Raw genomic sequence first — 17,459 nt, forward strand, 5'->3', positions numbered from 1 at the left:
CTTGGTCTCTTTTAGGGGAACCCACAAACTCTGGGTACCTCTAGAATCCCTAGTATGTTGGACACAAATTTGGCATGGGTAGCTTATGTGCACAAAAAGTTATGATGGTCTAAGCACAAACTGCTCCAAATGGCCAAAAAAAAAGCCTGCCACCTGAGGGGGGAAAGGCCTGCCAACGAAGGGGTCAAGTTCTTTATATTTTTTATTTAATTGTGAAATAGCTTACAGTATCATAGCGGATTGTGAGGTTTGTAGGGGTAAAGGGTGGGAAGGTAAGTATAAATAATGTATATATTTTTATATTAATATTAATTATTTCTTTATTATTAAATATATAAATTGTGCAAATGATATTTTTTAAGTTATATATTAGGTGTGGGTTCTTGGGTTTGTAGGGGTATAGGGTGGAAAGTTAATTAAATAATAAATGATCAATTATTATTTTTCCTATAATTAATTAATTCATTTTACCCCTCCTGAGTCCAATGCTTTCCCTTGTTTAAAATTAATTATTGTATTTCTGTGTATTTTAAATTATATTAGTGTTTGTAATATATAATATATTTTTTAGTAAAATGTATTTTTTATATTGTTTACATTTTATGTGGTATTTATTTTTACATTATTTCCAGTTAATTTGTTATGGTTTTTAATTTACCATATATATATATATACATATATGTATATATATATGTATATATGTGTATATATATATATATATATATATATATATATATAACTATATATATCTAAACAAACACATTTCCCCACATGAAAGGAAGACATAGACACTCTAGAGTTAGAATCTGCCAATTTGATTTACTCCAACATGAACCTCCTCACCCTACGTGTTTCAGCCGTAGCTTTGGTCATGGTAGGGGTCGGAAACTGACAAAAGATACCATAAGCAATCCCACAGTACAAACATAGATGAAGGACAAAAAGTGAACACCAATTGAAATAGTGATCAAAACGAGCCACCATATTTGAGGAGCATGAAAAATATATACACATGTGTATCATTGACAGCTGATCTGAGAGGCACTGCAACTTTAACATTGTTTTCAATTAATGTAATAGCTAGAAAAAAATATGACCTTTTCAGTCTCTAAGTCATCGTTTACATCATATCTGACTTGGCGATTTAACTGGTAATGGTACTGCATGTTACTAGAACGGGCACCCCTAAATGCCCTGCTCACACGGTTGTTGGTTCACAATTCAAATACAATTAGTGTATATACATATGAAGCAACCCAAGATGTAAATATTTGGCTTAATTTGTAACCCAATGTATCTCTAATAGGACTCAACTTTCTCATTGTGCATGTGGCGTTTCTCAAAAAGTTGCACCAATGGCATATAAACAGTATAGGTGAGCCTCACTCATGTAATAGCCAAATGCAAGTCAATAATTATTAAGCCTACCAAGAGTCACATGTAATATCAGTTGAGGCTGGTTTTGACTGCCCAGCACATTATCTGCTGGGTGAAGCCGTAACTGCAAAAAAGGGTGAGCATACGGTAATATTGATTGAGAAATCCAAAGATGTACGAAGGGACAGAGTTACCATGCACATGCCAAAAATTGAAATACAGATTAATGTTCCCTTTAATACCCAAGTGGGCGTACCTACACTGTTGTTATCATCACCCTTGTCCCCCACAAACCGGAAGGTGTTCAAAAGGAGGGGGGAAGAGTTAGAGTTAATAAATTATGCAGTGTTTTTCAGGCGGCCATTAAACCAACTCAACTCACCAGCCTGTGAAGGAAAAGAATAAAACATAATTAAAAACAGTTCCAACAGATAAGCAAATTAACATCTCACTGAAAAGGAAGGAAAAACAATACTAAATGCTTTACCCCAAGTGCACTGATAATTATTCACTCAAGTTTAAACCTAATGGGTTCAACGTATCAAAATCAAGTATATACCTGGATTTCAAGGCTTGCAGACTCTGTTCCCTATTGTCGCCCCTTATGTCCAATACTACAGCATCAATAACCACACATTTCAATAGTCTCTCATTTTAAAAATGGACTTCAGGGAAATGCCTGGCCACCGTATACTCTGAGTCATTATGCTGAATCGCTCTCATGTGTTCCAAAATGTGTTTTTTGGCTTTATGTTTTGTTCTACCAATGTAGAGTTTATAACATTGGCAAATAAGGCAATAAACACAAAACTCAGTACAACAATTATAGTTCCCTTGAATGGTATATGTATGTGAGCTATTGGATATCCTCACTGTGGTGCAACTAGAGCTGTAACTGCACTTCTTACTCCTCATGCAGCAAAAGAAGTATTTGTTATGACTCAAATTGTACCTTAGTAACCTGCTTTTGAAAAAAGTGACCTGAGCAGAGCCGTGCAAATACTTGTTAAGGATACTATCGGTTTTAAGTACGTGCCAATTATGGTTTAATTTTTTTTTATATGATATGCACAATGTCTAAGGGGGTACCAAAGACAGTTTCATAAGGTGGTCCCCTTGACAAGAGTAAAAACAAGCAAACATTGTCCTGGGAACCAATTAACCTAGACAGCTAAAAATATGTGAATTAGGGTCAACATGTTTCATGCCTTGCATGACCCAACCGGATCTAAGGCAATTCATCAGGACCATAGAAGTGAAACGTAACCTACACCTCATTGGGAATGGAGATTTGATATGAATGAATAAATATGCCCAATAAATCTGTTGTGTCAACTATGCCTGCTATGGTACAGGACATCAGAAATCTGACCTGAAAAAGAGAGAGAAAAGTCGACTAATCCAGGGTGACACCACTAAAGGAATGGGTTGACACCCCTCTTGATACCCACATTATGCCACAATGGCAAGATAAAATATGCTAAGGGTGAGGTACAGCCCTGCAGATAAATGTAGGGAAAAATAAACAAATGAACAGGCATGTGACCACGGGTGGAAACACAACACAACTCCAAAAGCACACAGGAAATATGAAATATCACTGGGTTACATTCCCAAATGTAGGTAATTGAAATCCTGTTCTATTTGAGTGGAGTTGGTGCCTCTAAAGATTAAGCAGAGGACCACACTATACTGGGGGAACAAACTGGTAGACAGAGATACCAGTTAAGAGGTGTACAGTATGTTGGAAAAGAGAAACTCACATGAAGTTGTTTGTCCATACTCACGGGGTCCAACTTGGTAAATCACCCTTGACGTACCCTCCTGTGCCGGCCTGAAGGTAATGTTACTGCCGGGGTGGTGGTTTATAAAGCAGGTCTAAATTGTTGTCAGATGTCTGACACACTGCAAGAGACTGTCAGCTACTAGGTCAGCCCTTGAAAATAGCCGCCGTTTTAGGAGGAGGAAAGCTCCGGGACCCCCTTCATCATGGCAAAACAGTGGCCGCCATGTTGGATACGTGGAAGAACGTTGAGAGTGAAGGCACATGCACCATAGACGTTTTAGTGTCCCATAGGGACGTCTTGATACCAAAGCTCACTACTAGTCACAAGAGGAATGGTGGGAGGAAGCACCTAGGGCGAAAATGCACATACACCATGCTCGGCTGTATGGGCCAAAACTGATGGGTCTGTGCATGAATGTGGGGGGATCAGCATGGAACATAGTCACATTGACTCGCAGGTCTTAAAATAGAAGACTTTTAAAGTCAGGATGAAAGTAATATGCACAACGTAAAGTTTTGAGATTTGTAGAACTTTTCAAGGTAACTCTTTTTCATAACATAGGAATCTGCCACGAAAGAGCGTGCTTGGAAAAAATTAAATGAAGAACGATGTTTTATATGCCTGGAAAAGTAGAGGCCATGTGAAATTGCATTTTCAGATGAGTAATTAGGGTAGAGATTGTGTTGTATTTGGGTGTGTACTCACAAGCATGCTTAGCCAGTAGCTGAAGGCTGCCTGCTCAGTTTGAGAGAATCAATACCCTTTGATAGCACAAAGTGATAGGCATTTCTAGGAATGCTCTGAGCCTTTCCAAGTCCCAGTTTCTGTAGCAAATCACACGATGTGATGAACAAACCAGTGCTCCCTGAGCATTCAATGAAAGAAAATAGCAGAGAGTTTGTAAGAACCAAACATCTTTACTAACCAATCGCGTAGCAGTGCATGTGGCCAATCCAGTATTGCCTACTAGCAAATAATGATGAGCCACTTTACATACGAGCCTCAGATGGATGGTTTGTGGCTCCAATCCTGCTGGGAAGGAGGAAATCACAGCGGTCTTCCAACCCCCCGTGAGCTGCATCTTTCAGCGGCTCCTCCTTCGCCCTCTGGATCGCCTCTCACAGCAGTATGGGTCTGACGGTCCCTCATGCATGCCCTTCAGATCCTTAAAACATACACATCCCGGGTGTGCAGATTGCATTACAGCAAAGTGGTTTCCGCTGCCTGGATTGTGCTTCTCCCACCCAGGGTCTCCTCGGATACAGAATTCACTGTCTGTATATCGTCGCTTGCCCGTGGTTTGTTTTTGGTCCAAACCTTCCTTATTTGATGGATTGCAACTAAAAAGGTACACCGATGTGAACGTGGTTGCTTGTACATATCTGCGTGTTGTGTTCGAGCGGTCAGTGTATTGTCTGCATAGTATATGGGTCTCTTCGTACTTAGGTGTCGACAGCATATACCATGCCGATCCGCTCTTTTCTGTACCGTACCCTTCCGGGTGGCAAAGAAACGAATGCAATTTGCCGTTATGTGGCTTAGTGACACCCTGCCGGTGCTGTTTCTTTATGTTTTATGGGTTTTAACACAAGACTTATAACGTATAAAAAATCGTGTCCCTCTTTCGTTGTTTTCTGAAGGGCAGTTTTGCTGCAAACGTATGGACTATTAGTCGAGATTAATGGAATGCATGATCCATTTCGATTGAATTCGTCTATCGAGGTGCGTGTTTTCTCATTGTCCCAGGCTTTGCCGTTCAAACCAGCGCGTCTGCCAAAAACATTCATTTCTACCAGCTCGGAAGTACGAACAATAGGCTATGGTGTTTTATTATTAATATTATTATTATTATTTTACAAAAAGCGCAGTCGTTGTCCTGACGGTGACTGGGCGAGGTATGTACAGTACACGTGAAAGTAGAGAAAAAATGAAATAAAACTGAGACTGCGTCGGTTAGCATGTGGCACGGCAGTAAACGTGTTGCTTTGCACTTCTCTGGCTGTGGGCGGCTTGCAAATGGTACCGCGGCATTGCGTGTGTGCATGATTCGCCCACTCACTCCGGGGTTGTGCAGTTGGGCACAGACGAGATGCCTCTGGCAGTGACACTAGTGGTGAATTCTCCGGGGCTTGCTCGGCTTGTCCTCTCTTCTGAGGGTCACGGTGTTCTTAGGGTCCCTCGTTGCACCGATTGCCCTCACAGCTTGCCTGTTGTTGGCGGGACGGTGGATGCGCGTGGAGGTGGGGTGTCTCCCTGAAACCAGGCGCGGGTGGAAAAAGGTCCGTGGCTGTGTCTGCCTGAAGGTGCTCGGTCGCACTAGCTGCGCGCCCCGGTCAGCGCTCGGATTGTGAGCGCGGCGCTCGTGAGACTGTCCCGTCTCATGACCAGGATGTGCTCAGGGCTAGGGGAGCGCCGGTCCGGAGCAGAGACATGCCTTTGTGCGGCGGATGAACGTGCCGCTGTTTATTGATTAAGCAGGAACAGGGGGTTGCGTGCTTTGGGGAATTGAGCGGCATTTGCTGGCCCTCTGCTACCGACCCAGGGACTCTACTGAAGAGTAGCGTCTTGTCGTAGAGCAAAACCATACTTTTTATGGCTGTGTCTCACGTCCAAGTGTGCCTGATGTAGAATGGGGTATTTAAACTCAACCCTGGGAAATAATTAGCAACATAGAAATAGAAGGTTTGTGCCACTTTCAACCTTAATTTCATCACCCGTGTAAAATACTACTAATTTCAAGGCACACTCAGCATCTCACAGACTGAATATTTCGTTACCTTGTATTATTAGCCAGTAAAAGATGCAGATAGCTGTGGAAGCTAGCATCTCACCGCACTAAATACGTCGTCACAAAAGGAACCTAATTGAAGGATTGCTTGCTTTTTTCCAGGACGCTTAAAATATAAATATGTGTTTTCAGCAGGTCCACCTTCGATGACAGAGCACGTCTGGCCTTACAAGACGGAGGATTCCCAGTCAAACGTGAAACACATGCTTCGGTGAGGAGGCGGCGTCTTTCTGCAGAATGCTGCCTTGAATGCGCACGTGTGCAGATGCATGTGAAGAGGGGTCTGAGGTCGAGCTGGATTTACATGTTCTGGCTGTGATGAGGCAGGTGCTCACATACTAAACGGACACAAGCATGTTACATGAAAACAGGGGTCCCTCCGAGGGGCGAAGCTCTCATAGGTGCAGTGGCACCGGGCCCATAACCTCAATGGGGCCCATTGACTTCCAGATAATTGCTGTATTTCACTACCCCAAGCTCAGTTAAAAGGGGTATTTTCCTTGTGTGCACCAGGATCCATGGCATCCTTGCTACTATACTGACCTGAGCGTGCTGTGGTGTAATGGGTGTTGAAAGAAGTCTGCCAAGTCCGCTAAAAAATAACCCTCTCTCTTCTGAAACTGACTGGCGTCAGGTGTGAGCTGTTTATTTAGTCCAGTTTTACCTTTCGATCCTGGTTTCTGTAGTTTTTTTCCCCACCCTCCTACTATTAGAATCCATAACCGTAAGATTGAATGAATGATGGTACACTTTATAGGAGATCCATTCATGGCGATTTAGAAGGTTATCACGTTTCAAATATGGTCCTGAAAAATATCGACTCCAAATTATTGACTAGTTTACCACAGTACGGTGAAGATAAATAAATATTGGTGAATATAGATTTACTGTCCTTAGACACACATAGATGTGCCTTAAGGATATATACATACAGGGTTTTAAGTGAGGCAGTGCCCACAGGTCTCAGACCCCGGAGTAATTCAAAACTGAAATTGAATGAGGCCCTATATTTATGCCCTGAACTCTGCGGGCAAAATACTAATCGATTTCTGAACAATGACTGTAAAATCCATTATGATGATTCATGCCAGGGATGCAATCCCTGTTTACATTTTATTCACTCTTGCCTTCCCTATGAGTATTTGCTTTTGCAGCACAAGCAGTTGCTGTAGCTTTTCATACAGCTTATTACTCTGGTGTAGTGCAGACTGTGAACATAGTCGCCTCTAGGTGTTCATGTGGGTTGAGGTTGTCGGTGGGTGTTTATAAAGGTGGTTGAGAGCTCTGGAGGTCAGACTGAAGGCAGTGCAAGTGCCTGTCAGTGGGTCACAATAATGATCAGAAAACATGCTCATCCAATCCCTGTCCTCTCTGCAGAGAGCACAGAGCTATGGTCAGATATGCCAATTGTGATTCTAGATGAAAGTGTGTGATGAAGGTTCACGCTACCAAATAATTGGCAGGGCAAAAGTAAAAGAAAATGCAGCGGTTGTGGGTGAGTCAGTGTGTGTGTGCATGTGGTAAAGTGGAGGAGATAGAAGGGAAGAGCATGCAGGAGAGAGGAAAATGAGTGCTGAAGAGGAAAGGTATGAGATGTGAGGCATACAGGTGGAGGGTTTCAGAAAGATGTGGGGAGAAAAAGGCCATATGTGTCTAAAATTGAGACTACAAGGGCAAATTGTACAAATCAGAGAGCAAGAGTGACAGATATTCCAACAACCACCACCTCTTCACAGAATATAGCAATGTTTTTGTCACAGTCTCATATTTTTAGATTTGGAACATTTTCTACTCTTATTATTCACAACGAAATCATTGTTTCTTATTTATCCTATACATATGCCAAGCATTGGCAAAGCCAATAGTTCGGGCTTATTTTAGGCGGACGCCCTGTGTTGTATTACTGGTGTGTATGCAGCAATAGAACGGTCACAGAGAGGCACTATAATACTAATTAGGTGCCACTATGGGAAGCACAGGATTTTAGTTTATGTGCAGGAAGCCACGCCCTTATTACATAGGAAACCCCTCTTGGAATGATTCCTAATTAGTCTTCTTATGTTACGTTACCTACAGAGAAAACATTTTTTCATCTCACCTAGAGCCCTCTCTTTCTCTCTCTCTCGCGCTCTCTCTCTTTCTCTCTCTCTCTCTCTATATATATATATATATATATATATGCATGTATATGTATATATGTATATATATATATATTATACATACATAAGAACAGACACACACACATTTCTTAAAGGCATGCAAATGTGGCTTTAAGCATAGTAAATCTGCAATTATCTATATACATATACAGTTCAATAGACACGTTCAGTTTAAAAAATTGTCATAGTGCTAACCTAGCTGACAGTAATTTTGTTGCGCCAGAAACATTTCAAAGTAGTGGGTGCTGTACATAAACAAATATTGTGTGTCTGAGTATGAGGGGAGCAGCCAAGTTATATAGTTCAGAATTTAATATGAATTTATACCCAGGACAAAACTGGGCAGCATGATGTATTGTTTTTTACTTTAATATTTGAAAAACATAGACATTAAGCCATTTGGGCAGAATCACACAATGTTGGGTCCTGTGCTATAGCAAAGTTAGAGCACAAGGCCCAGATTTTCTATTATTTTGCAGCAGTGTTGCACCACATTTTTTGGAGCATCCCCAATGCAAATTCCATTTTGGCATTTACTAAGCCATGCAAAGTCAATTTGAATGGCTTTGCACGGGTTCGTAAACACATAGTAAATACAAAGTGATGCATGGGAGTTTCTGTGCACCCTGTGCACCCTATGTTTTGATGCAAATTAGATTTAGAAAGAATTGTAAACCTCGGTTTGCACCAAAATGGAGTGCCTATACATCAGAGGCGGAACAAGGAGAAATATCCTAATTTTTCTTTGTTGCTTCCACTTTCAATGTGTGATGAAAAGAGGAATATGCCTCTAAGGATTGTTTTTGTGCAGGGTGGTATCCCTTCCTGCACGAAAACAATCCTGCCGTAACATAGGCTCCTTTGCAGCATGGTACAAGAGCGCCTACATTGGCGCCAGGCAGCACATAGTGCATCAACTGTAGGAGAGAGCAGAGGTGCAACATATCTTAGTAGATATAGATCACTTCTGCTCTCTCTCTTTCAGACAACATAGCAAGTTGCCTTGCTGCATTGAGTGACATATTAGTAAATCTGCCCCAAGGTTCTGGATCCCAAGTTTAGCAAGGTAGCCATCAGTTGACACCACTTCCTGTAGAACGTCTGTTTATTTCATAAACTGATTCACATGATGTCTCGCCAGAACACACAATGGCTCTAATTCTCAAAAGTATACAGAAAGAATGGTAAAGTAAGAAATACAGAACTTACACAACTGTGTGCATCTTATCATCTTTGGGTATTCAGGTATCCAAGTACCCTTTTTGGGGATCCACGTGTAATTTTTTTTTCACAATGTACACATTTTTATATATGGTTTTCATGCGCTGTGCTAATTAAAGCTCCTTTTCATCAATCTATGCCCAAGCTAAAGTTAAGAAAAGTGTGACTGGCAAGTTTTCGTAATGGTAATTTTTTCTCGTATTCAAATTATTTCTTATGTGTCTCTGAGTCGCTGGTGCATTCCGTTAATGCAGTTTTCTACACTTTATGCTCTACATGTGCCTGATTAATTTGGGTGTATGTCAGGTGCACACATACATGATGGAAAAGCAGTAATGCATGTTTCGAATGCCCCTAAGTAGACCAACATAGTTATATTGCATTTTCCTGGCTACTCCTCGGTGTTTTCCCATCGAATACTTATTTTTATAATTCCTGCTAAACAGCGATTATGTCTAATGCACGAAGCATTGCATAGGTCATTCAGGTCTCATATCTCCAGGTACCTTATACAGATATTCACTGTTGTAAATCATGTGTAATACAGAGATACTTTTCTAAGTACAAAGCAATACATCTCCTGTGCGCCACGTGACATCAGTAAATCTGCTTTAGGACAGTGTTCCACTGAATTGAAAACAATCTCCATGTAAGTCTACGGGTAATTAAAATATATTGTTATATTATCAACTTAGGAGCAGATCTTCACATTTATTTACATTTTATTCTATATTTGAAATATGTTGCCATGGAAAAAGGGTACATTTGGTACATGTGCTATCTCACAAATGTAATTTCTGAATATGTAAAATGTACTGCAGGGTCACAAGTTATCTTGTACAGTCCCATTTGTCCATGAAAATAATTTATGCTCAGTGGTTGGGCTACTCTTGTGACAGCCTTGGATCTCACTGAAACCTTCATCAGCAGACTGATGGTCTGACAACTGAACCAGTGCACCTCTTGCTCCCCTACAGCAGTCCTAAAATAGAGCAGTGCAGCTGCAGATGGAGACCTATTTCTGATTGTACACGAGGCCTTTCAGCCATGCAGGCCTCATGTAATTTACTGCTCAAATAAGCAATGAAATTTACAGATACATTTCTATCTTAATCACAGAAGAAGACGTTTACCAATGTATTTAAATTCATTGATAGATATTGATCCTTTGTGGATATCGGTATGTCCCATCTTGCCACACACATGTCTAATACCGGCCTCAGCGTATTACAGCAGATAATTTGCCTACTGCTTTAATACGCACTAAAGACAGGGTATAGAAATTAAGGCCCTCATTACAACCCTGGCGGTCGGTGGAGAAGCGGCGGTCTTACCGCCAACAGGCTGGCGGTAAAATTTTTGGAATTATGACCATGGCGGTTACCGCCATGGTCATCTGCCACTTCTCCAATCCGACTGCCAGGGTGGAGACGACCGCTGGGCTGGAGACCTGGGTCTCCAGCCCGGCGGTCGTCACAATACCGCCGGCGGTATCATGACCCGGCTGACCGCCATGGATTTCATGGGGTTTGGAACCGCCATGAAATCCATGGCGGTGAGCACTATCAGTGCCAGGGAATTCCTTCCCTGGCACTGATAGGGGTCTCCCCCAACCCCCACCCCGAGTCCTTCCCCTACACCCCCCACCACCCCTGCCACCCCCAAAGGTGGCAGGACCCCCCTCCCCACTCCTACCCCCAACATTACATTACACATTCACACCCGACACGCACGCATGCACCACCAACACACATACCCGCACACACACCAACATACATGCCAACAGCCACACACACAGTCATACGCACACACCCACATTCAGACATACACGCACACATCCATACAGACATACTTACAGACAGACACGCACTCATTTCCAAACACACAACACCCCCGCATGCATACACGCACTCACACACCCCCTCTACATACAAACACGCACACCCCCATGCACGCACACAACACACAACAGCCCCCCTCCCCTAACGGACGATCAACTTACCTGGTCCGTTGATCCTCCGGGAGGGGACGGGATCCATGGGGGCTGCTCCGCCGCCACGATACCGTCAACAGAAGATCACCACGCCGAATCACAGAACGTGATTCGGTGGGCGGTGTTCTGTTGACGTGGCGGTGGAGGTGGAGCAACCTCCACTTCCCCGCTGCCCGCCAGTATGGCTGCTGGCGGCTCTCCGTCCGAAAAAGGACAGAGGGCTGCCAGCAGTCATAATACACCGAGCGGAAAACCGCCACCACTGGCGGTCTTCAGCACGGTGGTCCCTCGGCAGTCTTGTCAAAAGACCGCTGAGGTCGAAATGACCCCCTAAGTCTTTAGATGATGGCAGAGATGGTGTACTGTGGTCATACCTTTGATTCCTGTTATGTTGTTATGTTATCTGAACTAATAAAGCGCACATTCACCAGTTGGTCTCATGGTGCTGAAGCTGCAGAAACAGAACTTCAGGACATACACCAGGAGATTAAACCTATGCCAATCTAAAGAGCCAGGTCTTCAGAAGTTTCTTAAATTTAAGATAGAAAAGGCATGGACCTAATCTTAAGAGGAAGAGAGCTTCAGATATGGGATGAAAGAAACGAGGAACTTAACACCCCTAGCGTCTCCTTTTTGAAAGGGGGAATAGAGAAAATATTTAAATGGGAGGATCTTAGTTTGTGACCTGATATATGTTTGTAAATGTGACCTGAGATGAAAGCCAGGCTGAGATTCTGTAAGGATTTGAAGACAGCAGCATGCTTTATAGACAGAGCATTGTTCAATAAGGAGCCAATGTAGTTCCCACAATAAGGGAGTGATCTGACATCTATGAGGTTGTTGATACAGCAGCCTTGCTGCCTGGTTTTTATATTAGTTGAAACCTGCCAACTAAACTCTTGGGAAGACCCAAATAGAGGGAATTAGCATTGTCAACTCTTGAAGCCACCAGTGCCACATTAACCTGCGTAAGAGCGTCAAAGGAAAGAAATCTACTGATCTTTCTAATTTTATGTAGTTGGAAAAAACAGGCTGAGACCATAGCCCCAATCTGATGTTTCATTGATAGCTTGGAATTGATCAATGCTACCAAACTTTGACTGAATTCTTGGGATGAAGTAGAGTGCCCATAGAGGCCGGCCAGATGGTGGTATTCCGTAGATGAGGTTGTCTCCCAATGATGATGATTTCTGTCTTGTCTGAGTTCAGTTTAAGTTGGTTACAGTTTATCCAGTCACATATTAATAAAAATGTATCCTTAAGGCTGAGATCCTGACACCTTGGTGACTTTGAAAGTATTATTCTCTGTAATTGATGATAACATTTTCAGGTCGTTTAACTCCTCAGTGGAGCACCTTGTTCATTTCTGACTGACTTATACTTAGTCCCTTCTTATATTTGCGCAATGATTCCCTCCCCCAAAATGTTCTAGACAATTGTCCTGATAAAGATCCCATTAAGTGTCTACGTGGGGCTGAAAAGTCAACAGAGTTTGTTTTTTTGGACTGTCCTTTCTAATTAGTGTGTAGTTTGGGGCCTATAGATGCCATGTAATCCTACTTTGCATCATAGATGAACAAAGAGCGATAAACAGTTTTTGGATTTGCTGTGTTGTATTCAGTTGCATGATTGACTCACATTAGCACTGCATTGTTACTAACCTTATTTCCCAGCATTCTAGGTCAGATAGCCATAAACTGCTTTTGGATTTGCTGTGTTTTACATGTTTTCATTTTATGTGCACGTTTTACAACACATGAGAACTGCACTGTTTCGTCATCTTATTATGAGGCACTTTGTGCTGTGGTTTAGAAACCCCAAACATTGTATCTGAAGTTGTAAATGGAATTTACTAATTGAACTATATTTTGGTCTCTTTGCTTTATGCTCATTAACAATGATTGTAAACTATGCAACTATAATACTTTCCTGGACATCCAGAGTACAGGTAGTCTAAGTGATCACTCACTACCAAGCATAGATTACTCTCAGAACTACTTTTAGGTAACCACTGTCTGTTTTCTACAGAAATTGCACGCAGCACCTGTGATTGCAGACTGGCCCTCCATCTGTCCGTAGGTAGAGTATCATGGATGCCATGAGCCCTGGTGCAAGCAAGAAAAATGTCTCCTTTGACTGCAGTTGATGTAGCAAATACAGCAAATATCAGGATTCGTTCTGCACTGGCGCCGCTGCACCTGCTGCACCAATGTTAGATACACCCCTTCTTCGGTCCTGTTTATGAAGCAGGACCCATGGCGGAAAATAGAGATGATCGTGCATTTTCAAAGGGCAGTTTTCAATTTTTCAGAATATAATCCTGAACCAGGAATAAAATGTTATCCTTTACAGGAACCTACCGAATGAAATAGTAAAAGCACTCACAAAAATCAACATCTTAGGAGAGAGAGAGAGAGAGAGAGAGAGAGAGAGAGAGAGAGAGAGAGTCAAACAAATGGGAAATGGCTGTATGTCATTTAGCTTTGGGTCTCAGCGGTGTAACACTTTTCTGCTGGACACATGATAATTCTGAACACAACCTCAGCAGCCTTTGCATCTTATCTTTTTAATGAGCATGCTTCCTGCGAGACCTGCTGAGCTGTGAAAAAAACAAACAGATTTCGGATTTCAATGGACAACAAAACCAAAACGTGAACCAAATAATGTAGCCTGGTGTTGAGTTCTGCTGGGTCGCGGAGAGTTACATTGTCTTAGCGTTATCACACGTCTCCTTTAATGCTGAAAAGGCTTCACATGTTCAGAGGATTGACTTGAGATGTAGGATTGGATTAAACAGTATGCGTAAAAGGCCTTTACATTTCTTTCTTATTTAAACAAACATAGATAATTTGTTGCTTTGTCTAACAATAATAAATATATTCCTCTTAAAAAAGAAACACACACCATGTATGACCCACCGTTTCCATGTCACAAAAGCTGACATAGCGAAACACGTTTTGAACGTGATGTCATCAAAATATGTCCTTAAATACATTTATAATCAACATATAACAACTTTCATGCGGGACGTATTTTGGACAGGGCTTCTGTCCCAAAAGTCTGTGAGCCCTATACCTTTACTTAATTACTGATTTACGGGTGGTCCTTGCTGTGTGTAGTAAAGACATTTCTATTTTTCCTCTAAGTCCGAAAAAAAAACCCACTCACCGCGACTGACCCTACCCCTGTAACCAAAGATACTGCAATGTAGTGAAGACATTATGGTCATTACTTGCACATAGTGGTGTTAACGTGTCACTTTATGATTAATTTATTCACTTTGGGACTCGTTTTAGGCCAATGAATCTTTTGACTCTGATTGAAGACACCTTAGGACGAGATATCAACGTGTCAATCAATATGTCAATAACGTCATCAATATTTATTAAAACAATGCAATTCACCTTAGTCAATGACATTTAATGAAACTCAGAAACACCATGAACTTTCAGTCATGAATAACCACACCAGAATAATATGAATTTAATGATATTTATTCCCTATTGATTACAATTCTACTAGTAAGTTTATTAGTCTTAAAACCAAGAAACACATTAGCAAAGTCACAATATGGCAACTCTGATAAGATTTCATCAAAGCAAGAATCATGAACATTAAAATAAAACACGGCGTCAGTATAGGTTATTCTAGCAGAGTATCATCATCACGTTAGTCAACAAAGCATAGGTTCGGTCATTCGTCTATCTGCGTCAGTTTAGTGAACCCCTCTCAACTAACCTCTAATTGGCATTCGCATGTTGGGCTTCATGCAAAACAATTTAGTAACATCAATTTGAAAAACATCTAACTATGGTCTCTGTCAAAAGAGCAGTTGGTACCTAGAAAGGAAAAGCAAACAGACAATCACAATTTCATTGTCATATAGTTACCCTCCGTTTGGAGTCAGCATTCAGGTTCGGTCTTCGTCCTCAGGACATCAGTTGATTCGCCATAAGGAATTCAGCAATCGGGTAAAAGGGGCACTTCCCTCATAAGGAGGTAAAGTGTATACGGGCAATCTAAGGGCAAGGAAGGTTCTAAGTAAAATTAGCAAGTCACTGAGCAAAGTGACAAAGTATCTGGATCATAGCAAAACGCATCAGCATTTCCCCTCGCTCTATCTAAGTTCTAATTTACTTCCTGGTGTCAAGGGTTTTTATCCCCTTTTCGCTGTACATTCCCCTAAAATTTGATTGGACAAAGGGTTGCACCCCACTATCTTTAACCAAATAACTTCACATTAGCTCATCAAATTTGTCACCCCATAACAGTTCTCACGTATTTTATTGGTTCTTATGATTGACGTCTTTAGCGGGTGGAATGTCCGGTATGATTTCATAGTCTTGTGGTCCTTTGCACATCTTCGGTCAGTGGCGCCATTGTCTCTGCCGGTTCAGGCGACCTTGTACCTACGACTGGTCTACAGTGTTGCATTGAGCTAAAATGTTTCTATAAGCAAGTCGAATTTCATGAGAACGGATCTACTACAGTTACATTCAGCTTCTAGTTTAGAGAAGAAACAAGAGTTCATGTCCTTCAGCAAGTCACCACACTGCACGTTAGAAAAACATATTTAATATGAGAGTCAGGCAGTTAGGCCTCGACTCATGCTAACTAAGGCCTAGTGATTTATTAGCAAAACCTTTACATATACCTATTATTATTAGTGTAAAATCATATCATAACATAATAATTCATCAACATTAGTCAGTTTTATTAGTCCCCGTATATATTGGTGGCCACTCCCCGTGGGCACATTTCAAGTGCACGTTTTAGCAAAGTACATTAATACAGTTTCTATGCAGCATTATTACACATTAGTACATGAACATTTCATGTTAATATAGATTATCTAAGCTATGCTCTCTCAGTCCCTCCTCTGATGACACCTGTCATCACACAAACCTTTCCCTTAACCTTTCACTTTGCGCATAATGCGCATTTCAACATCTTGCCCTTTGTGTGAGCTTTCCCAAATTTCATTAAACATTTTCTCCCTTTCATTTTCTTCATTTCTTTTATTTCGTTTTGTCAAATTTCATTTAATTCTTTCATTAATTTTGCATGATCCCCATAATCCCAATAAACAAATCAGAACAATCAATAGACACCCTAATATTTTTGCAAGAACCCCATTCCAAATATTACTAAACCAATTCCCTACTTTTGTAATCCCTTTCCCAACTTTCTCCCAAACTCCAGTTTCCTTCAGCTCCTTCAAATCTGCACTATCTCTTGTTAGGTTAGTAAGCATTCCTCTAATCTTTTTGCTGTTATCTGGAATGAACGCACAACAATGGCGCTCATTAAGCATCTTACAGACTCCACCGCTCTTCGCTAAAAAAATGTCTAAAGGAAGCCGGTTTTGAAGAGTCATAGCTCTCTCCGCAGCAAGTTCAGTATCCATCAGGACTATAGCCCCTGTGAAGTTTGTCAGCATGTTATCCACAATAGTAGACAACTTTCGAATCTTTATGGAGTTTAAGATAACCCCTACTGAAGGAATTATGGCTCCAAATATGTCACCAACGACAGCAGCCGCTGTCTCTCTCTTTTGTCTAGTGTGTTGTAATTCAGACATTTTAGGAATTTGCTTTAAGTCATCAATCTGGAAAATCTTTGGGAAAACTATTCCCAAATAACATGTCCCATACCATCCCTTTGGAAGACGGTAATAAGCATTAAGTCCTCATATATAATAGATCCCAGGGATCGCTGGATCCTGTCCATTTAACATAAATGTCCATTTACTCTGAAACAAAAACACATGCCTGCTTTCACTCGTTCCCACAAATAAAGTGTCATGTTCAGATTTCGGCCTATATATACAAAGCCTACCTACATGTAATGCATCTATAGCTTACTTGCCTTGTGTCTTTATTGCAGTGTGAGCATAATCATTTGCAAGCATGCGTTTTTCTAATCCCTTTTCTAACCTTTCCTTTAATGCCTTTTGTCTGTCATCAGTGTGATCTAAAAAGCTCTTCTCTACAGGTGTTAGTAAGCAGGTTAGGTGATTGCGATGCGCATAAGCTGTCCCAAATGTTATTGTCGGCTCAAAGAAACCCCTAACTAATTTTATGCTGTGTTCTTTAGCAACTCAATCACAGGCACCAAAGAAAACACTACATCCA

General features: G+C 41.4%; 1 protein-coding gene across 7 annotated transcripts in view; it reads left to right on the forward strand.

The window, feature by feature from the left end:
- The first annotated feature begins 4,150 nt into the window (after window positions 1-4,150).
- DLGAP1 (DLG associated protein 1) overlaps window positions 4,151-17,459 on the forward strand; it is a 2,415,981-nt gene continuing 2,402,672 nt past the window's right edge. For 5 of the 7 annotated variants that reach the window (XM_069219941.1, XM_069219948.1, XM_069219940.1 and 2 more), the window contains exon 1: window positions 4,151-4,512. The gene's annotated coding sequence lies outside the window, so the exon portion shown is untranslated. The remainder of the gene's footprint in view (window positions 4,513-17,459) is intronic. The other 2 variants (XM_069219943.1, XM_069219946.1) reach the window with 2 other exon arrangements.

Source organism: Pleurodeles waltl, chromosome 2_2, assembly GCF_031143425.1.
Source record: "Pleurodeles waltl isolate 20211129_DDA chromosome 2_2, aPleWal1.hap1.20221129, whole genome shotgun sequence".
NCBI classification, from domain to species: Eukaryota; Metazoa; Chordata; class Amphibia; order Caudata; family Salamandridae; genus Pleurodeles; species Pleurodeles waltl.